Below are 24,444 nucleotides of genomic sequence, written 5' to 3'. Positions count from 1 at the left end.
AAACATGTATCTATTCTTTTTCAAATTCTTTTCCCATTTCAGTTATTACAGAATACTGAGCAGAGTTCCCTGCTGCTATACCATAGGTCCTTCTTGGTTATCTATTTTAAATATAGCAGTGTGTACATGTCAATCCCAAACTCCCAATCTATCCCTCCCCCACAACCTGGTAACTATTAGTTTATTCTCTAAGTCTGTGAGTCTGTTTCTATTTTGTAAAAAGTTCATTTGTATAATGTTTTTTAGATTTTGCATATAAGCAATATCATATGATATTTGTCTTTTTCTCTCTGACTTACTTCACTTAGTATGATAATCTCCATGTCCAAGCATGTTGCTGCAAATGGCATTATTTCATTCTTTTTAATGGGTGAGTGATATTCCATTGTATATATGTACCACATCTTCCTTACCTATTCATCTATCAATGGACATTTAGGTTGCTTCCATGTCTTGGCTACTGTAAAAAACTGTACCGCAATGAATATTGGGGTGCATGCATCCTTTCAAAACATGTTTTTCTCTGGATATATGCCCAGGAGTGGGATTGCTGGATAATATGGTAGACTTCAGACTATACTACAAAGCTACAATCATGAAAACAGTATGCTACTGACACAGAAACAGAAGTATAGATCAATGGAACAGGAGAGAAAGCCCAGAAATAAACCCACACACTTACGTCCAATTAATCTATGACAAATGAGGCAAGACTACAGAATAGAGTAAAAACAGTCTCTTCAATAAATGGTGCTGAGAAAACTGGACAGCTACAAGTAAAAAAATAAAATTAGAACATTCTTTAATACCATACACAAAAATAAACTCAAAATGGATTGAAGACCTAAATGTAAGACGAGATAGTATAAAACTCTTAGATGAAAATATAGGCAGAACACTCTCTGACATAAATCCCAGAGTAATAGAAATAAAAACAAAAACAAATGGGACCTAATTAAACTCAAAAGCTTTTACACAGCAAAGGAAACCATAAACATAACGAAAAGACAACCCACAGAATGGGAGAAAATATTTGCAAACAACTCGACTGATAAGGGATTAGTCTCAAAAATTTTCAAAAAGCTCATGTGGCTCAATATCAAAAAAACAAACAACCCAATCAAAAAATAGGCAGAAGATCTAAATAAACATTTCTCCAAAGAAGACATACAGATGGCCAAGAGGCACATGAAAAGCTGCTCAGCATCACTAATTGTTAGAGAAATGCAAGTCAAAACTACAACGAGATATCACCTCACACCAATCAGAATGGCCATCATAAAAAACTCTGCAAACAATAAATGCTGGAGAGGGTGTGGAGTAAAGGGAAACCTCCTACACTATTGTTGGGAATGTAAATTGGTACAGCCACTATGGAGAACATTAAGAAGATTCCTTAAAACATAGGCAGAACACTCTATGACATAAATCACAGCAAGATCCTTTTTGAACCACCTCCTAGAAAAATGGAAATAAAAACAAAAATAAACAAATGGGACCTAATGAAACTTAAAAGCTTTTGCACAGCAAAGGAAACCATAAGATGAAAGGACAACCCTCAGAATGGGAGAAAATATTTACAAATGAAGCAACTGACAAAGGATTAATCTCCAAAATTTACAAGCAGCTCATGCAGCTCAATATCACAAAAACAAACAACCCAATCCAAAAATTAGCAGACCTAAATAGACATTTCTCCAAAGAAGGTATACAGATTGCCAACAAACACATGAAAGGATGCTCAACATCACTAATCATTAGAGAAATGCAAATCAAAACTACAATGAGGTATCACCTCATACGAGTCAGAATGGCCATCAACAAAAGATCTACAAACAATAAATGCTGGAGAGGGTGTGGAGAAGAGGGAACCCTCTTGCACTGTTGGTGGGAATGTAAATTGATACAGTCACTATGGAGAACAGTATGGAGGTTCCTTAAGAAACTAAAAATAGAACTACCCTATGACCCAGCAATCCCACTACTGGGCATATACCCTGAGAATACCATAATTCAAAAAGTCATGTACCACAATGTTCATTGCAGCTCTATTTACAATAGCCAGGATGTGGAAGCAAACTAAGTGTCCATCGACAGATGAATGGATAAAGAAGATGTGGCACATATATACAATGGAATATTACTCAGCCATAAAAAGAAACGAAATTGAGTTATCTGTACTTCATACAGAGTGAAGTAAGTCCGAAAGAGAAAAACAAATACCATATGGTAACACATATATATGGAATCTAAAAAAAAAACTGGTTCTGAAGAACCTAGGGGCAGGACAGGAATAAAGACGCAGACATAGAGAATGGACTTGAGGACACAGGGAGTGGGAAGGGATGAAGTGAGAGAGTGGCATGGACATATATACACTACCAAATGTAAAATAGATAGCTAGTGGGAAGCAGCCACATAGTACAGGGAGATCAGCTTGGTGCTTTGTGACCACCTAGAGGGGTGGGATAGGGAGGGTAGGAGGGAGACTACAAGAGGGAGGAGATATGGGGATATAGGTATATGTATAGCTGATTCACTTTGTTATAAAGCAGAAACTAACACACTGTGGTAAAGCAATTATACTCCAATAGAGATGTTAAAAAAAAGATAGAAAAAAAAATAGAGCTACCATATGAGCCAGTAAGTACAAAGCTTAAAAAACAAACAAACAAAAACTAATTAGCCCCTGTCCTGGTTCCTATCTTTTTTCTCAGTTTGTTCATTTGGCACCTTGACTGGTCAGGGTCCTAGAAGAAAAGAAAAAAGGAATGATGGACTACAGAAAAAAGGATAACGAAGGGACTTTTTATAAATGTGTGGACAGGGTAAAGGAAATCAACAATGGATGATGGATTACCCTCAGGCTTTCCAATAGGAGGAAGCATTTATAGCTGCAGGGGCAAGGGGGTGGGTATTAGAAACCAGGAAGACTGTTGCATGTAGGAAAGGGTCATCCAACAAGAGCCTTTGAAAGAGGAATGCAGTTACCACCAAAGTGATCATCTTGCCCTCAATTGTATGGTTAAAATTCTTTGTAATGACATCTAGGTCTAGTGTTTTATTTGTGGCAGAGGATTTAACTATTGACTAAGTTTTCTTTTTGGCTATTAAACTAGTCCATTTTTTAAAAATAGAAATAGTTGCAATAAGTTGAGTTTTCTATAAATATTATCTAGGTTTTTAATTGATTGGAATATAATTTTCATATTATCCCATTGATCACTAAAATATCTATAGTTTTATTTTTTTATTAGTATTTTTATTTTACACCTTTCTATTTTTATTTATTACTCTTGACAGTGATTTACCATTTTTTTTGTTCTTTTTTAAGAACCAAATATTGGCTTTATCACCCTCTTTTGATTATTTACTGTTTTATTTCATTACTTTTAGCTTCTATATTTGTTATTCTCTTCCTTGTTCTTGATTTAGTTTAATTCACTTTGGTTGTGTTTCACAAATTTTGCTCTCAAATATTTTCTTTATTATTCCATTATACATTTTCTAATTTCTTTTAAAATTGTGGTACACTAGCTGTTTAGAAGAATGTGGTATTGCTATTATTGGTCATCAGAAATCATAATGTGTGAGAATCAGTTTTTTGTTGATGATTGCTTTATGACAAAGAAATCTAATCACATTTTGTTATTGTTTTATGGATGATTGAACATAATGTATCCATCAACTCTACCTTTGATAATTAGATCAAAATTATTAAATATCTTTTTAAAAATCTTTTGTTTTATTACTTTTTTCATTTTCTCTCAAATGAAATTGATTTCTCCTAAATTGATCCTTGCCTTTCAAAATAGCCTGAAACATAGTTTGATTAACTACATGGTAAAGAAGAAACACTTGAAATACTCATTTTGCTTGCTAATTTTAAATGAAATCGATTATGTGGAATGGGTCATGAGTTGATTAACTTTTTTAACAATTTTTCATTAAAAATAAATTTACAGATGACATTGTAGAAAAATAAATTTAAAATCAGTATATCCTTAACCTTGATTTATATAGTGTTAATATTAAACATCTTTTTTTCAGAATAATTTGAAACAAAGTTTCAGACACTGTGATAGTTCACCCCTAAATAGCATTAACAGATCTAAGAAAATAACAATTGTATAATATCATTGAGTATACAGTAAGGTTGCCAGATAAAATACACAGCACTGAGTTAAATTTGAATTTCAGATAAATAACAAATAACTTTTTAGTATAAGTATATCCCAAATATTGAATGGCACACACTTATATTAAAATACAATACTAAACTACATTGTTTTATGTAACTCAGATTTAATTAGATGTCCTATATTTTTATTTGCTAACTCTAGGAACCCTAATATACAATTGATATTCAAATCGCCAGTGAACCATTTCTCTTACAGTTATTTTCATTTTTAAATTTCTGGATCCAATCAAGGTTCACATATTGCATGTGATTGTTATGTTTTTGGGTTCTTTTAATGTATAAACTAATTCTATAATTTAATGTAGATGTTTTGTATTGTTTTAATTTTACTGTTTCATAATGACTTTTTAGAAGACTCTAGGCCAGTTGACATGTAGACTATCCCACATTCTGAATTTTTCCAATTGTTTCCTTTTGATTATGTTAAACACTTTTTCAGGAATTACTTCATAAGTGATTTTCTAAGAGGCAGAACATTCTGGTTACATGATACGTATAAAATACCTACTATAGATGGAGTCCTTAGCATGTTATCCTACTTAATTCTTAGAACAACTCTTTAAGATCAGATAGGTAACTCCCACCATCTCAGATATTTGTGCCTTCATCTGTCTCCTTGGCCATTTAACTACTTGTTTCATCCCAGTTACTACTTGAACATCAAACTCTATGAGCTGAAATGCAGATTCCATGGACCCAACCCAAGAGGCCTCACCCTTTGCTGGTGTCACATGCCTCTTCCATGTTGTCACTGAGGTGTGACAGGCTCTGCTCTGTGCCCACACATGTGCAACCCATGAGTTAATGGCCTGCAGCATGAACTTGACCAGTGGGAAACTGGAGTCTGTGGATATTTCTTCTTCTATGACTAATGTCTTCTAGCTCTCTTCAGATGTACTGTTCTAAGAAAAGGCAGTTCATATGACCTCTTGGAAGGCGGCCCCACATGCAAGCAATTGGTTGATGTCGATAACACTCACTCCTTCCCTACCGCACTCTCTCTTTACTTGTACATCTGTTTCCCTGATATTGCATGCCTTTATAAAATAATTGCTATCAACTTTTGCCTCAATTTTGATTTCTGGGTATCCTAAACTAAGATAAATGAGGAGAATTGTGCTCAAAAAATTAAGTAACATTCTAGGAATTAGTTTAAAAAAGTAGTAAAGCAGATTTTATTTACTTTTTTTTTAAATTCTAGGACTAATTTTTTCTAAAATTACAACTCTTTCTCCTGCATCATCGTCTTTGTGACTTTTAGAGAAAATGCAATTTTTCTAAATTCTTTAAGTTTGATTTTGAGATTTTATTTTTTCGTTTGTGTTTCCTTTTAAATATATTTCCTAATAGGAACATGGAACATGGTCAGATTTTGAAGTTCTTTCCATGTGCTTCATGCCGCTGGGTAAGAACAGCAGCTCCTTAAATCTTTGGGAGAGAGAAAACAATTAGGTTATCATCATAACCTCTTGGTGTCAAAGGAAAGTTTGATCCTGTTGTTAAGTGCTGATGTTTTTGGTGTTAACTGCTAAACATTAAGGAGTTCTGTCCTCACTGCCAGAGGTTTATCTGTGTTAAATTCTTCTCAGCCTGCTTAATCATAATCAGCTTAAATGAAGGGGGGGGGTGGACCCTAGTGTTTTCAAATCTGAACCAAGTCTACTATTTAAAGTGAGAAGACGCAGTAGTGACACTTATCAAAGAAATGTTCTACCCAGCAGTGATATCATGCCCCAGATAATGAGCTTCAGCAATCACCTGGACCTTGAGGAGTCATCTTCAAGAGAAAAAAACCAAAAACTTAAATTGTTGAAAAAAGCTATAGACAAAATGATAGGAGGTACATATTTTGGGTCTTCTACTCCTTAACTGAGCCCTTCTCTGTTCTCAATGAGGTCACGCCAAGGAGCTACAACGAGTTGACTCCAAAGTCCTCATACAGAGGATGGATAGAAATACAGACGAGGCAAGATTTTTTATGAGATGATTATTACTGAATCTGGATGATAACTACATTTTTTATTACACTATTTTGTCTATTTTGGATATTTTTGAATGGTTTTAATTTAAAATGTTAAATGAAAAAAAAAAACACCACAAACTTCTCATATATTCTGTTCTCACTGTGCAAAGTAACCACTCTAAAGTCAAGTGGAGCTGTCATCAACAGCACGAATTGCATTCAATTTGATATGTGTGTGTGTGTATATATGTGTGTGTGTGTGTATATGCAATCATACACAATTAATTATAACATGTATAGTACAAATTTTGAAATAGACTAGCTTACTAATTGCTAAAGAGGTGATTGCTCTACCAGCAATTCACATTTTGATTTGGGGCAAGCAACATGCCTGGTTTATTCCTCAATTTTCTTATATGTAAAACAATGGCAGCTGGGACACATGACATCTATGTTGTTTCTCAGTTCTTAAATTCATTGTATAACATGATTTGCAAAGTAAAGACATATATACTCAACAGGAGAAACACATTGATGCACTCTTCAGTACCCAGTGTGTAATTGATATTCTTTCATTGACATTCAACAAAATTAATCAAAGAATAGGATTTTATTAGCTTTATCACTAAGAAAGATGTGGTGGATCTCACCTCAGGCTTAGGTGGGTACGTAGATTCCAAGCTCTGCCTTCTCATAGCTCTGCCCTTTTTCTCTGTGCTGGGCTCTTACCCACCTGCTGCAGATTGATAATTTTTCACATGTTAGAGAATATGGCCAAATGCTTCCCCAGCTTCTCATCCCATGATCACCAACATGGGAGGCTTTTGGAACTGCTATTAGAACCATCCTAGGGTGAATTTGGATTGACCTGATTTAGGATACGTGTCAATCCCCAAAGCAATCACTTGGGTTGTGTTGACCGTATTCCATTATAGTCTAGATCAGGATGACCCATCCACCCTGTAGAAAAAAAAAATGATAATGAAGCCAGACAAATCAGTCATTAACAGAGATTAACATAGATTTATTCTTATAATAATAAATCTTCAAGTAAGTGAGCCATTAAGGTTAATCAAATATAAATTGCACTACATTGCTTACAAATAAGAGCTATGATACAGTGTCTTGAAGTTTTATCTCCTACCACTTATACCTATCCTGTATCCTTCTCCACCCACATCACCAGACTTCCTCCATAAAAAAATTAAAACAACACATTAAAACCAAACAAAATATAATAACTAGCACATCTCTCTGGATATGTTATTTTCCCCAGTGCTGGAGTAGGAATAGAAAATTATCTTCTAAGTGCTCACACTACCCTAGAATTTCCTCTATTATTACACTTACCACACTGTGCAGTACATTTTCTTCCCTGAACCTATTAGACTCTTGAATAAATAAGGGATATTTTGATTGAGAGTGGCAGAAAGTGAACTTGAAGTATTTTATTAAAAAAGGAAAACATATTGGATTCCAAAGATTTTAAGAACTCGGGCTTCCCTGGTGGTGCAGTGGTTAAGAATCCACCTGCCAATGCAGGGGACATGGGTTCGAGCCCTGGTCCGGGAAGATCCCACATGCCACGGAGCAGCTAAGCCCGTGTGCCACAACTACTGAGCCTGTGCTCTAGAGCCCGTGAGCCACAACGACTGAGACCTGTGTGCCTAGAGCCCGTGCTCTGCAATGGGAGAGGCCGCCTCAGTGAGAAGCCCGCGCACCACAACAAAGAGTGGCCCCCACTCGCCACAAGTAGAGGAAGCCCATGCGCAGCACCAAAGACCCAACACAGCCAAAAATAAACTAATTAATTAATTTAAAAAAAAAGAACTACAGAGATCTCTCTGTGTATCTCTTGCATGTCTTTGCATGTCTGTTTCATGTTCTTTTTTTCCTGACACACTGAAACTTATGACTACTACTGACACCCAAGCCACTCGCCATGTAGCTGAAATTACTGAAAAGAGCTTCACTCTCTGTCTTTGGTTCCACTTTGAAAACCCCTGAGATATCTGTTGGGTCAGAAGATCAGATGTCCACCCCTGTGCCAACAAGTATGACCAGTGAAGTTTGGATCATAAAGAAAAGACATGGCTGTTGGGGGTTCTACACCGTGTATTTAAAACAGTAGCTGGCACATAATATATACTCAGTATAGAAAAGAATTCAAAAGAGACATTGTCACATTGATACTTTCTAGAGCATTAAACAGTGAAAAAAGTTCCCATTTCAGCCACATAGAATAGTTCCCAGTTGGTGCAAACACTGGGTCCTCTCTCCTTTAAAGGATACTTAAGAACAATTGACTTTTGCAGACTTCAGCTCCTTGAACTTTTCTTCTATATAAAAAGTATTTATATATGTGGGCTAAAGGTCCAATCTCTGATTAATAGCCCAAATCTTTCTGCTGGGTTAATACTGTAACTATTAAACATTTTTTCTGATATTTTTCTCCATAGCCAAAATAAAGTTTAAGAAATTAAAGGCCAGCTTGGATGTGGAAACACAACTATAACTACAGGGCGAAAACTAATTCTTGCCATAATATTCATGAACGATTATTAATAACAAAGACTTGGCAGTGCTTTGGTTTAAATTTTCAAGGCTATGGAATTAAAATTTACAGATTACTTTCCATTAACATTAAAATACTGTGAATAAAAGGCAAAGTTTGTACTAATTAGAACAGCCTTCTCATTTTTGCCCTGCACTCAACTTGTTACTTTTTCTTGTTGTTGAACCTCTGTGCTTTCATGTTCTTATTCATACTATGAGGGCTTTAATACTTTTCCTACATAAGTCAAAGGAATAATGGGACAGCAACTTATATTTTCTTCTGTTTTAATGTGTATATAAGCATAGTGCCAGGTCTTTTGTGTTAAAAGACATTTTTTTCCACCCTTAAGCAGCGGTGGAACCAAAATTTCTTTATTGGATCTAAGAGGAGGCGTATGGTAAGACCAAGATTTGGGGAACTTGTCTTGACTCTCTATTTGTATATCAAGCATATTGGTGTACCTCAGAGTGTGAGTTACAGATCAAAAAAAACAACAACAATAAAAAACAACAAAGTACTCAAATTATTTCTCTGTGAACTCCACTCATAATTAATAAATTGTTAGTTCTTCCTATCAGAGTATAAGTACACCACGGGGACTTTCTGGATGGGCTAAAGGACATTTGAGGGGAATGGAATGGCTAAAGCCCCAAAACCTTCCTCAGGACCACCATGAACTGTATATACCCCTGCAGCTACTGCTCCAAATTTCTGGGCTCCATCTAGAAGTTTTTTTTTTTTTTTTAAACTTCTAGAAAGAGTTGCTCTATCTCCGATCCTCATTTCTTTCTCATTTCAGAACAATGATGCTTTTTCCATCTAAAGCATTGTGTTACCTTATCAGTTTCATTAAACAGATGACCTTTGAAATAGACCTTGAAGAACAGGTAAAATTTATTTTGGAAAAGAAGTGGGAGAGGACCACCAGAGAGTGTTTTTCATGAATCTATAAACAGGGAATCTGGATGTCACTGACAGGGATCAAGAACAAGGTAGATTTGGGTGTGGTATGAATTAATTCACTAACTCAATATACATGTATACAGATACCATGATTAGATACTAGAAATACAGCAAGGGATTTGACATGGTCTGCTCTCATGATATTTAGAGATGGTAATGGTCCTTGGGGTATGAATGCAGCAGACATCAATAGAAGATTAATTCATTATTGTGAAGAGTCTTCAGTGACACACAAAGGAGTTTGAGTTTTATCTTGTCACTACTAATAACAACACGTTTTTGAGACTAATCACATGCCAGGCACTATTCTGAGAACTTTACGTTTATTCACTGTTTGTTAATTATTGGAATAATCTTGCAATATAAAGAGATATTTGTTATCTCCATTTTACTGATGAGGAGACTGAGTCATGGAGTAGTCATTTAACTTGGCAAAGGATTCAGAGCTAATAAGAGGCAGGGTCAGGGTTTGAGCCCAGGCAGTCTGGCTTTAGAGTCTATAGTCTTATCATTTATGGTTACAAATATGTGGCTAACATAAGGCTTTTCATATATGAAAATAATAAAACAAGGTTTAAAGATGCTAGGAAACTCATTGGAAGATACAATAGTATGTATCAGAGCCTAGACTAGACTCCACAAGACTGCAGGCCCATTGCTCCTTCTCCACATAGAAGGTGCATCAGTATGGTAATATACAAGAAGGTTTTGGGGACATACTTGGCTGAATTAAGAGAAATATGTTTACACTATAAGAGATGATAATGCTGTTTCCTTTTGTACTGGTCAGACCAGCAGAGAGAAGTGAGACAGTTAACTGTCATTTGTCTCACTCTCCACATGCATCAGCCTGGGCCTGAAGTTAAGGTATTTAAAGGTAGAAGTAGTTTGTTATTGCTCCAAGTGACTTCAAATTTGGGCAAAAAGACATTGATTGATGAGGATGGCTCAGCTATCTTTATGTTCTTTTACTAAGCATGGTGTATGAGGTTGTACAGTCACAAAATATCTCACCATGAACTGCCTTAGGGAGACTGGCTTTACCTCCCCAAGGACTTGATCTATTGTGAAATTCATTCAACGCTAAGAAGTATCAGTAAAACAGGCTCAGGATTTATTTCTCACTAGAAGTCAGCTTGAGGTGATGTCACACATAGAAATTAGACCAATTCAGTTCCATTCTCAGCATTGTTTCCATTGAGCTTGACACAGAGACAATTAATGCTGGCTCAGCGCTATTTCCAAATGGAAAGAGCTTTCTAAATGATCACATCCCACATAATCCTGGCCTAATCCCACTCCAGTCTCTCTCCTCATTGTCCCATCCATGGGGTGTACCCATTCCAGGTGACAAGACTCCACTTATTTTGGACCCTTTTCCTTTCCTGCAAGACCCTGAAATTCCCCCCACCCTCTGTCTATGTAGGCTGGCCCAGAAGAAACAATCCTTGAAAATAAACTAATCATTAGATGAAAGTAAAATATCATCTTTATTAGTGACACATCATAGTTTGGAGGATGTAAATTTGTCCTGGCAGGTAGACTCCCCAGGATTGGCCCCCTCCCCAAATTAGAAAGACTTACTGTTCCATGCACAGGTATCACTAGACCCCTACAAACCTCTGCTCCTGGGGAGAGAAAACTACGATACATGACTGAAAGGAACAGAAGAGAACTCAGACTCTTCCCAAAGGAAAAGGAGGAATGGTGCCAAGGATGTACAGCTTATTATTTCCCAAATTAATCCAAGATTAGTCAATTTCTCCATAATGTAGTGAATAATGGAACAGGGAAAAGCTAGGAGTGTTTCACTAATTCATCTCGCTCCACAAGGAAGGAAATATGAGGAACAGGGGAGAAGTATTTCCCTTTTGCCTTCCTCTACATTTTGCTCTCTTAACACTGTTTTCCCTGACTGGGGAGGAGAGTGAAAGTTTAACAAGCCAGTTCTTTCCAGACCTGCGTGGGCCCCTCCGCCAATGCCGACACTACACCTTGGAGTAACATTCAGGAGGACTGTGATGAGAGCTGACTCCCCGCAACACCTCCTGCCCAGAGACTCTAAACTGGGTCAGAAGAGCACTTTACTTAAATCAACTACAAAGCTGAACATTCAATCTCTAGTTGATTTTCCAGTCTACATTTTTTCCCAACAACATTGCTCAACATAGTCTGTTATGAGATCTGTTTTGAGAGCATGCTTGATGACATAATTATATGCCAATAACAAAATTTCAATAAAGAGATTGCCCAAATTTGAATATAAACACTCTGCTAATATACTCTTACTGGGGAAATATTAAAAGAGGGAGATTAAATTCTTTTGCAAGTAAAAGTCCAAATATATTAAATTTCCATAGAATTAAGAATTAAATTTCCATAAATTAATTAATTTTCCTTATGCTAGTGATTTAAAATTCCAAAGATTATAAAGTACTTAATTTTTAGTCCATTCAGTCTCAGTTGGAAGAGTTCTCAGCATGTTGGTAGAAACAGTGTTCTTTTAATTTGAATATTGGCTTCTTTCTCACTAAAATATTATCTCCTCCTTCATGGCCTCAGAATTGTATTTGTTCAACACCGAGTCACTGGTGTTCCTCATTATTTTAAAGATTCCCAGGAGTTATTATGAAAAACAAGATTATCACAGCACTGGCATCATATCCCCAGAATTAGAAAAACAAAGTAACCCCTGCTCTTAAAAGAGTTATCTCAGACAAAATTGTTTTCAAGCCAATCTTTTGTGTTGCTAAAGACCATAGCGGAGACTTATGATTATCCTGAAAGAAGATGTATGTCTTGGTGGGGTCTTGCTGGGATACCAGGCAGTTTATGTCAATTTCCTGCTACCTAAGACTTGGAATTAAAACTCAGTTGGGCAACTCTCTCAGCAAGAGGTTAATTTTGGCACTATTTACTGTATCAATAAAATCCACTTATGAATACTGCCTGGTAGATCAGAAGAGTATTTACCTTGTTTTCCCATGTCTGCATGGAGCCTCCTGATTCAGGCATATAGTGCTTAATTGAATCGGGGCTCTACAAAGTAATGTGGGATCTACCACCCACTGTTAGGAGAAGGCATTTTCAGTCCTCCAATACTAAGGCTGTTTCTCCTTCATTTATTTTTGGAAGTTTTAAGACTTAAAAAATTTTTACTTCTTAGAGAGGATTTCCTTCCATATAAGTAATTAAGCAATACAGTACTAGCTTGACACCAGATTATGGTGAGAACTGGAAGGGTTAAGTGGCTTGATGCTTGACTCTGTGGAGAAGCCTGAGCTGGTTCCAGCCCTGAAATTTCCCTCCTTGGCATTGAATCCTGATCGAAATTGGGGGAGACCAATGCAGTCTCCTACCTAGGGCTGGTGCTAACGATTTACAGCCAGAACATCCTTTGTGCTCTGTAACAATCCACAGTTCATTCATTTCAGACCAAACACAGCACATATTCTTCAGCTACTGATGCTGGAAAGTTCTGTAGTGACAATCTGTTCTCTCCAATCAAATTCTTGCCTCTGCTTCCTTTTTATTACCAAAGCCTATGAGGGCAGCCCCTAGTAACCATGGTCACCGCTCTTTACACACATAAACTAAGTAAAGGGCAAGGTTGAGGTGCTCTAACCTGCTTGCTGAGGCAGTCCACACATTTGTTGGGGTTTGAGAAGACCCTGCACATGAGTTGGGTCATTCTAGTCACTGCCTCCATTCGCTGCAGTAACCTGCTAAAGACAAAATACAGCAAAGGTTCAATACCACATACCCAAGCCACACATTCATAAAGCCAGTTCTACAACTGAAAAATCAGCTGTTGTGCAATGCTGGCTGCAAATCACTAGGATTTATGAAAAATCAACATGGTCTATGCTTAGGAAATTACTAACAAAGCTTATAGCCATCTGTTCAAACCATGCCCAAAGCCCAAATCATTCCATGCGTAATTTATTCTACAAAATTTTACACCTTGCTCATTTCTCAAGGTCCATAAGGCACACATTAGACTTACTTGAAAAGAGCTAAGTAAACAACATTCCTCTTTGCTATGCCTGGGCCATGAACTAACTGAGAAATAAATAGCAAATAGGAGCCAAAGTATTCCCTTCATTAATAATAAAGAGTCGGTGGGAGGACAAAATTTACATGTGTGAGAAATTGGATTTCCTAACACTAAACATCAGAATTAGCCACACTTACTGGTCACCCTACAAGGAAGCAGACTCTGTACAGTTACAGCATGGAGGAACAAGGAAAAATGTGTTCTTTGTAGGCAGCTCCTTCTCAAGAGGATAAGAAGAGGAACAAAGCCAAGCACGCCAAGTTTCAGTGAGAAAAGTTATTTCCTCAGCCCAAGTATAGAGAGAGTTTAAGGCAGGCATCAGAGTACATCTGTACAAGTTGTGTACTGAATTATTCCACTGGACCTATTTAAATAGAATACAGTGTGAATGGTATCCCTCGATATGTGCAGTGCACAAGATGAGCAACCACACTTAGTGCACTGGTAAAGAGGCTGAAAGAAGCCAGGACATTACATTATTTGAGCTTTCTTCAAAAGGAAGGAAATATCAGGAGTAGGGAAGAAATATTTTTGCCAACATAAAGTGCTTACGAAATTACTGAATACAAAATTCTCATTCTTGTTTCAGTATACAAACTGTTCCTTTATTCCTTCCCATGTATCTGTTCAAGACAAAAGTAGACTATATGTTGATTCACTTCTACTTAGTTTATTTCCTAATTTATCTGTGACTTTTCTTATTGTATTCTCATTATCATGAAGATGTTGGACTTTAGCCAAAATAACTCAATCGGACTATTTGGTTGAACTTTAGCTCTGTTCTTTGTCACCTCACTCTTATCATGAATGAAATTCAATATTAAGCAATCCCTGGTCATTATTTTTTCTGTTTCTTATAAATGTCTGTTGATCTATGTTCCCTAAGTTTGCAAACTTAACTGATTCTATATTTAACAAATATTACTGGTACATTTTCAGTCTCCAGTAACTCTTCCTGGTTTTCTCTCTCTCTCAACTTATTTTTCTCTTTCTCTCTCTCTTGATGATAGATAGATAGATATAGATATATCACAATAGTATGTCAGGAGAGACCTTCAAGATGGCGGAGGACTAAGACATGGAGATCACTTTCCTTCCCACAGATACATCACAGATATATCTACAAGTGGAACAACTCCTATAGAACACCTACTGAATGCTGGCAGAAGACCTCAGACTTCCCAAAAGGCAAGAAACTCCCCACATACCTGGGTAGGGCAAAAGAAAAAAGAAAAAAAGGAGACAAAAGAGTAGAGATGGGACCTGCACCACTAGGAGGGAGCTGTGAAGGAGGAAAAGTTTCCAAACACTAGGAAGCCCCTTCACTGGCGGAGATGGGGGGTGGCAATGGGGAAGCTTCAGAGCCACGGAGGAGAGCGCAGCAACAGGGGTGCAGAGGGCTAAGCAGAGAGATTCCCTCACAGAGGATCGGTGCCGACCAGCACTCACCAGCCTAAGAGGCTTGTCTGCTCATCTGCCGGGACGGGTGGGGGCTGGGAGCCGAGGCTCCGGCTTCGGAGGTCAGATCCCAGGGAGAGGGCTGGGGTTGGCTGCGTGAACACAGCCTGAGGGGGGGCTAGTGCACCACAGCTAGCTGAGAGGGAGTCCGCAAAAAAGTCTGGAACTGCCTAAGAGGCAAGAGACCATTGTTTTGGGATGCGTGAGGAGAGGGGATTCAGGACACCACCTAAACAAGCTCCAGAGATGGGCGTGAGCCGCGGCTATCAGCGTGGACACGAGAGACTGGCATGAAACGCTAAGGCTGCTGCTGCAGCCACCAAGAAGCCTGTGTGCAGACACAGGTCACTATCCACACCTCCCCTCCCGGGAGCGTGTGCAGCTCGCCACTGCCAGGGTCCTGTGATCCAGGGACAACTTCCTAGGGAGAACACACAGCGCGCCTCAGGCTGGTGCAATGTCATGCCAGCCTCTGCCGCCGCAGGCTCACCCCACATTCCGTACCCCTCCCTTCCCCTGGCCTGAGTGAGCCAGAGCCCCCTAATCAGCTGCTACTTTAACCACGTCCTGACTAGGCGAAGAACAGACACCCTCAGGCGACCTACACGCAGAGGCGGGGCCAAATCCAAAACGGAACCACAGGAGCTGTGAACAAAGAAGAGAAAGGGAAATCTCTCCCAGCAGCCTCAGGAGCAGCAGATTAAATCTGCACAATCAACTTGATGTACTCTGCCTCTCTGGAATACCTGAATAGACAATGACGTGTGGCTGACAGGGTCTTGGTGCTCCAGCCGAGTGTCCGGCCTATGCCTCTGAGGTGGGAGAGCCGAGTTCAGGACATTGGTCCACCAGAGACCTCTTGGCTCCACGTAATATCAAACGGTGAAAGCTCTCCCAGAGATGTCCATCTCAATGCAAACACCCAGCTCCACTCAACGACCAGCAAGCTACAGTGCTGGACACCCTACGCCAAACAACTAGCAAGACAGGAACACAACCACACCCATTAGCAGAGAGGCTGCCTAAAATCATAATAAGGTCACAGACACTCCAAAACATACCACCGGATGTGGTCCTGCCCAGCAGAAAGACAAGATCCAGCCTCATCCACAAGAACACAGGCACCAGTCTCCTCCACCAGGAAGCCTACACAACCCACTGAACCAAACTTAGCCACTGGGGGCAAACACCAAAAACAAAAGGAACTACGAACCTGTGAAAAGGAGACCCCAAACACAGTAAGTTAAGCAAAATGAGAAGACAGAGAAACACACAAGAGATGAAGGAGGAAGGTAAAACCCCACCAGACCAAACAAATGAAGAGGAAATAGGCAATCTACCTGAAAAAGAATTCAGAGTAATGATAGTAAAGATGATCCAAAATCTTGGAAATAGAATGGAGAAAATACAAGAAACGTTTAACAAGGAATTAGAAGAACTAAGGAGCAAACAAACAATGATGAACAACACGATAAATGAAATTAAAATTCTCTGTAAGGAATCAATAACAGCATAACTGAGGCAGAAGAACGGATAAGTGAGCTGGAAGATAAAATAGTGGAAATAACTACCACAGAGCTGAATAAAGAAAAAAGAATGAAAAGAATTGAGGACAGTCTCAGAGAACTCTGGGACAACATTAAATGCCTAAACATTCGAATTGTAGGGGTCCCAGAAGAAGAAGAGAAAAAGAAAGGGACTGAGAAAATATTTGAAGAGATTAAAGTGATGAAGGGGAAAAACCTACAACTAAGATTACTCTACCCAGCAAGGATCTGATTCAGATTTGACGGAGAAATCAAAACCTTTACAGAGAAGCAAAAGCTAAGAGAATTCAGCACCACCAAACCAGCTTTACAACAAACACTAAAGGAATTTCTCTAGGCAGGAAACACAAGAGAAGGAAAAGACCTACAATAACAAACCCAAAACAATTAAGAAAATGGTAATAGGAACATACATATCGATAACTACCTTAAATGTAAATGGATTAAATGCTCCAACCAAAAGAGATAGACTGGCTGAATGGATACATAAACAAGACCCATGTATATGCTCTCTACAAAAGACCCACTTCAGACCTAGGGACACATACAGACTGAAAGTGAGGGGATGGAAAAAGATATTCCATGCAAATGGAAATCAAAAGAAAGCTGGAGTAACAATTCTCATATCAGACATAATAGACTTTAAAATAAAGACTATTCCAAGAGACAAAGAAGGACACTACATAATGATCAAGGGATCAATCCAAGAAGAAGATATAACAATTGTAAATATTTATGCACCCAACATAGTAGCACCTCAGTACGTAAGGCAAATGCTAACAACCATAAAAGGGGAAATCGACAGTAACACAATCATAGTAGGGGACTTTAATAACCTACTTTCACCAATGGACAGATCATCCAAAATGAAAATAAAAAAGGAAACACAAGCATTAAATGATACATTAAACAAGGTGGACTTAATTGATATTTATAGGACATTCCATCCAAAAACAACAGAATACACTCTCTTCTAAAGTGCTCATGGAACATTCTCCAGGATCATATCTTGGGTCACAAATCAAGCCGTGGTAGATTTAAGAAAATTGAATTATATCAAGTATCTTTTCTGAACACAATGCTATGAGACTAGATATCAACTACAGGAAAAGATCTGTAAAAAATAGAAACACATGGAGCCTAAACAATACACTACTTAATAACCAAGAGATCACTGAAGAAATCAAAGAGGAAATCAAAAAATACCTAGAAACAAGTGACAATGAAAACATGACGACCCAAAACCTATGGAATGCAGCAAAAGCAGTTCTAAGAGGGAAGTTTATAGCAATAAAATCTTAACTCAAGAAACAAGAAACATCTCAAATAAACAACCTAACCTTACACCTAAAGCAATTAGAGAAAGAAGAACAAAAAGCCCCAAAGTTAGCAGACAGAAAGAAATCATAAAGATCAAATCAGAAATAAATGAAAAAGAAATGAAGAAAACAATAGCAAAGTTCAGTAAAACTAAAAACTGGTTCTTTGAGAAGATAAAATTGATAAACCATTAGCCAGACTCATCAAGGAAAAAAGGGAGAAGACTGAAATCAGTAGAATTAGAAATGAGAAAGGAGAAGTAACAACTGACACTATGGAAATACAAAGGATCATGAGAGATTACTACAAGCAACTATATGCCAATAAAACTGACAACCTGGAAGAAATGGACAAATTCTTAGAAAAGCAGAACCTTCTGAGACTGAAACAAGAAGAAATAGAAAACATAAACAGTCCAATCACAAGCACTGAAATTGAGACTGTGATTAAAAATCTTCCAACAAACAAAAGCCCAGGATCAGATGGCTTCACAGGCGAATTTTATCAAACATTTAGAGAAGAGCTAACATCTATCCTTCTCAAACTCTTCCAAAATATAGCAGAGGAAGGAATACTCCCCAACTCATTGTACAAGGCCACCATCACCCTGATACCAAAACCAGACAAAGATGTCACAAAGAACAAAAACTACAGGCCAATATCACTGATGAACAAAGAAGCAAAAATCCTCAACAAAATACTAGCAAACAGAATCCAGCAGCATATTAAAAGGATCATACACCATGATCAAGTCAGTTTTATCCCAGGGATGCAAGGATTCTTCAATATACGCAAATCAATCAATGTGATACACCATATTAACAAACTGAAGAATAAAAACCATATGATAATCTCAATAGATGCAGAAAAAGCTTTTGACAAAATTCAACACACATTTATGATAAAAACCCTCCAGAAAGTAGGCATAGAGGGAACTTACCTCAACATAATAAAGGCCATATATGAGAAACCCACAGCCAACATTATTCTCAATGGTGAAAAACTGAAACCATTTCCCCTAAGATCAGGAAAAACAAGGTTGTCCACTCTCACCACTATTATTCAACATAGTTTTGGAAGTTTTAGCCACAGCAATAAGAGAAGAAAAAGAAAGAAATGAATCCAAATTGGAAAAGAAGTAAAGCTGTCACTGTCTGCAGATGACATGACACTATACAGATAGAATCCTAAAGATGCTACCATAAAACTACTAGAGCTAATCAATGTATTTGGTAAAGTAGCAGGATACAAAATTAATGCACAGAAATCTCTTGCATTCCTATACACTAATGATGAAAAATCTGAAAGAGAAATTAAGGAAACACTCCCATTTACCATTGCAACAAAAAGAATAAAATACCTAGGAATAAACCTACCTAAGGATACAAAACACCTGTATGCAGAAAACTATAATACAGTGATGAAAGAAATTGATGATATAAACAGATGGAGAGATATACCATGTTCTTGGATTGGAAGAATCAACATTGTGAAAATGACTATTCTACCCAAAGCAATCAACAGATTCACTGCAATCCCTATCAAACTACCAATGGCATTTTTCATGGAGCTAGGTCAAAATATTGAACAATTTGTTTGGAAACACAAAAGACTCCCAATAGCCAAAGCAATCTTTTTTTTTTTTTTTTTTTTTTCACACACACACAATGTATTTTATTTTTACAAGAGATAAATAGACTGACACCAAGCATTGTACATGGATGACCACAACAAAAGCAACAATGATTGCAATTACCAAACATGAAACACACTCATACTATGTCATAATATTGACATTTAGTCCAGTAATCCTCCACTGTAACAGCTCCTTTACTTTGCAGTGAAAATTGATTTGTATATTCTTTGCCTCTGAGTCCTTGTGGGATTTTTTTTTTTAAATTCAGACAGAAAGTCACAAAAATTATACTCATCCTCATCAGTTCACTCAGTCCCATGTAATTAATTTTTTTTTTCATCTTGATCTTTTGTTAGCACTTCTATGAGTTCATCAGTTTTTCATTAGAGTTCTGAAAATGCTTATTCATTCAGTTCAGCAGTACAGTCAGTTACCAGAAACCTGTACTTGTCAGAGTCTTTTCCATGAATTTCTTGAAGATGAAACCCTTTTATAGGAACATATTTACAGAATCATCAGAGTACACCCAGAACTGTCCGTAAATGACAAAAGACTTAAAAATGACCACGGTTAAAGATTTGATGAAAGTTCATAATAATGCAGTTGACAAGAAAATTAGTTATTTCTGAGATATACATTTTAAAGTAATAACTAGGATTATTACTTATAACATTATACCAGAACATATAAGATTGTTAGAAATTTCATGTAATGTCTGAAACATTTATATTAACATATTTCCATACATATTTCCATACAAATACAAATATAAGATTTTTAGAAATTTCATGTAATGTCTGAAACATTTATATTAACATATTTCCATACAAATAACCCAATGAAACTTTAGTATTAGTTGTTTTGTTTGTTTGTTTTTTTATACTGCAGGTTCTTATTAGGCATCAATTTTATACACATCAGTGTATACATGTCAATCCCAATCGCCCAATTCAGCACACCACCATCCCCACCCCACCGCAGTTTTCCCCCCTTGGTGTCCATATGTCCATTCTCTACATCTGTGTCTCAACTTCTGCCCTGCAAACTGGCTCATCTGTACCATTTTCCTAGGTTCCACATACATGCATTAATATATGATATTTGTTTTTCTCTTTCTGACTTACTTCACTCTGTATGACAGTCTCTAGATCCATCCACGTCTCAACAAATGACTCAATTTCGTTCCTTTTTATGGCTGAGTAATATTCCATTGTATATATGTACCACATCTTCTTTATCCATTCGTCTGTTGATGGGCATTTAGGTTGCTTCCATGACCTGGCTATTGTAAATAGTGCTGCAATGAACATTCGGGTGCATGTGTCTTTTTGAATTACGGTTTTCTCTGGGTATATGCCCAGTAGTGGGATTGCTGGGTCATATGGTAATTCTATTTTTAGTTTTTTAAGGCACCTCCATATTGTTCTCCATAGTGGCTGTATCAATTTACATTCCCACCAACAGTGCAAGAGGTTTCCCTTTTCTCCACACCCTCTCCAGCATTTGTTGTTTGTAGATTTTCTGATGATGCCCATTCTAACAGGAGTGAGATGATACCTCATTGTAGTTTTGATTTGCATTTCTCTAATAATTAGTGATGTTGAGCATCTTTTCATGTGCTTCGTGGCCGTCTATGTGTCTTCTTTGGAGAAATGTCTATTTAGGTCTTCTGCCCATTTTTGGATTGGAGTGTTTGTTTCTTTAATATTGAGCTGAATGAGCTGTTTATATATTTTGGAGATTAATCCTTTGTCCGTTGATTCATTTGCAAATATTTTCTCCCATTCTGAGGGTTGTCTTTTCGTCTTGTTTATGGTTTCCTTTGCTGTGCAAAAGCCTTGAAGTTTCATTAGGTCCCACTTGTTTATTTTTGTTTTTATTTCCATTACTCTAGGAAGTGGATCAAAAAAGATCTTGCTGTGATTTATGTCAAAGAGTGTTCTTCCTATGTTTTCCTCTAAGAGTTTTATAGTGTCCAGTCTTATATTTAGGTCTCTAATCCATTTTGAGTTTATTTTTGTGTATGGTGTTAGGGAGTATTCTAATTTCATTCTTTTACATGTAGCTGTCCAGTTTTCCCAGCACCACTTATTGAAGAGACTGTCTTTTCTCCATTGTATATCTTTGCCTCCTTTGTCATAGATTAGTTGACCATAGGTGTGTGGGTTAATCTCTGGGCTTTCTATCTTGTTCCATTGATCTATGTTTCTGTTTCTGTGCCAGTACCATATTGTCTTGATTACTGTAGCTTTGTAGTATAGTCTGAACTCAGGGAGTCTGATTCCTCCAGCTCCATTTTTTTCCCTCAAGACTGCTTTGGCTATTCGGGGTCTTTTGTGTCTCCATACAAATTTTAAGATGATTTGTTCTAGCTCCGTAAAAAATGCCATTGGTAATTTGATAGGGATTGCATTGAATCTGTAGATTGCTTTGGGTAGTATAGTCATTTTCACAGTGTTGATTCTTCCAATCCAAGAACATGGTATATCTCTCCATCTGTTGGTATCATCTTTAATTTCTTTCATCAGTGTCTTATAGTTTTCTGCATACAGGTCTTTTGTTTCCCTAGGTAGGTTTATTCCTAGGTATTTTATTCTTTTTGTTGCAATGGTAAATGCGAGTGTTTCCATAATTTCTCTTTCAGATTTTTCATCATTAGTGTATAGGAATGCAAGAGATTTCTGTGCATTAATTTTGTATCCTGCAACTTTACCATATTCATTAATTAACTCTAGCAGTTTTCTGGTGGCAGTTTTAGGATTCTGTATGTATAGTATCATGTCATCCGCAAACAGTGACAGTTTTACTTCTTCTTTTCCAATTTGTATTCCTTTTATTTCTTTTTCTTCTCTGATTGCTGTGGCTAGGACTTCCAGAACTATGTTGAATAATAGTGGTGAGAGTGGACATCCTTGTCTCGTTCCTGATCTTAGAGGAAATGCTTTTGGTTTTTCACCATTGAGAATGATGTTTGCTGTGGGTTTGTCATATATGGCCTTTATTATGTTGAGGTAGGTTCCCTCTATGCCCACTTTCTGGAGAGTTTTTATCATAAATAAGTGTTGAATTTTGTCAAAAGCTTTTTCTGCATTTATTGAGATGATCATATGGTTTTTATTCTTCAATTTGTTAATATGGTGTATCACATTGATTGATTTGCATATATTGAAGAATCCTTGCATCCCTGGGATAAATCCCACTTGATCGTGGTGTACGATCCTTTTAATGTGTTGTTGGATTCTGTTTGCTAGTATTTTGTTGAGGATTTTTGCATCTATATTCATCAGTGATATTGGTCTGTAATTTTCTTTTTTTGTAGTGTCTTTGTCTGGTTTTGGTATTAGGGTGATGGTGGCCTCATAGAATGAGTTTGGGAGTGTTCCTCCCTCTGCAATTTTTTGGAAGAGTTTGAGAAGGATGGGTGTTAGCTCTTTTCTAAATGTTTGATAGAATTCACCTGTGAAGCCATCTGGTCCTGGACTTTTGTTTGTTGGAAGATTTTTAATCACAGTTTCATTTTAATTACTTGTGATTGGTGTGTTCATATTTTCTGTTTCTTCCTGGTTCAGTCTTGGAAGGTTATACCTTTCTAAGAATTTGTCCATTTCTTCCAGGTTGTCCATTTTATTGGCATAAAGTTGCTTGTAGTAGTCTCTTAGGATGCTTTGTATTTCTGCGGTGTCTGTTGTAACTTCTCCTTTTTCATTTCTGATTTTATTGATTTGAGTCCTCTCCCTCTTTTTCTTGATGAGTCTGGCTATTGGCTTATCAATTTTGTTTATCTTCTCAAAGAACCAACTTTTAGTTTTATTGATCTTTGCTATTGTTTTCTTTGTTTCTATGTCATTTATTTCTGCTCTGATCTTTATGATTTCTTTCCTTCTGCTAACTTTGGGTTTTGTTTGTTCTTCTTTCTCTAGTTACTTTAGGTGTAAGGTTAGATTGTTTACTTGAGATTTTTCTTGTTTCTTTAGGTAGGCTTGTATAGCTATAAACTTCCCTCTTAGAACTGCTTTTGCTGCATCCCATAGGTTTTGGGTCGTCGTGTTTTCATTGTCATTTGTCTCTAGGTATTTTTTTATTTTCTCTTTGATTTCTTCAGTGATCTCTTGGTTATTTAGTAACGTATTGTTTAACCTCCATGTGTTTGTCTTTTTTACGTTTTTTTCCCTGTAATTCATTTCTAATCTCATAGCGTTGTGGTCAGAAAAGATGCTTGATATGATTTCAATTTTCTTAAAAATTTACTGAGGTTTGATTTGTGACCCAAGATGTGATCTATCCTGGAGAATGTTCCGTGCGCACTTGAGAAGAACATGTAATCTGCTGTTTTTGTATGGAATGTCCTATAAATATCAATTAAATCTATCTGGTCTATTGTGTCATTTAAAGCTTCTGTTTCCTTATTAATTTTCATTTTGGATGATCTGTCCATTGGTGTAAGTGAGGTGTTAAAGTCCCCCACTATTATTGTGTTACTGTCGATTTCCTCTTTTATAGCTGTTAGCAGTTGCCTTATGTATTGAGGTGCTCCTATGTTGGGTGCATATATATTTATAATTGTTATATCTTCTTCTTGGATTGATCCCTGGATCATTATGTAGTGTCCTTCCTTGTCTCTTGTAACATTCTTTATTTTAAAGTCTATTTTATCTGATATGAGTATTGCTACTCCAGCTTTCTTTTGATTTCCATTTGCATGGAATATCTTTTTCCATCCCCTCACTTTCAGTCTGTATGTG

At 37.1% G+C, this 24,444-nt stretch overlaps 1 long non-coding RNA gene across 3 annotated transcripts in view; it reads left to right on the top strand.

Annotated features, from left to right (window-relative positions):
• Nucleotides 1-19,837, top strand: part of LOC309660911 — an 88,626-nt gene extending 68,789 nt beyond the window's left edge. For all 3 annotated transcript variants that reach the window (XR_014263705.1, XR_014263706.1, XR_014263707.1), the window contains one exon: nt 14,845-19,837. This is a non-coding gene — a long non-coding RNA (uncharacterized lncRNA). The remainder of the gene's footprint in view (nt 1-14,844) is intronic.
• The last annotated feature ends 4,607 nt before the right edge of the window (nt 19,838-24,444 follow it).

Source organism: Balaenoptera physalus (genome assembly GCF_965194825.1).
Source record: "Balaenoptera physalus genome assembly, chromosome: 5".
Classification (NCBI taxonomy): domain Eukaryota; kingdom Metazoa; phylum Chordata; class Mammalia; order Artiodactyla; family Balaenopteridae; genus Balaenoptera; species Balaenoptera physalus.
This window is presented reverse-complemented; position numbering and strand designations above follow the sequence as displayed.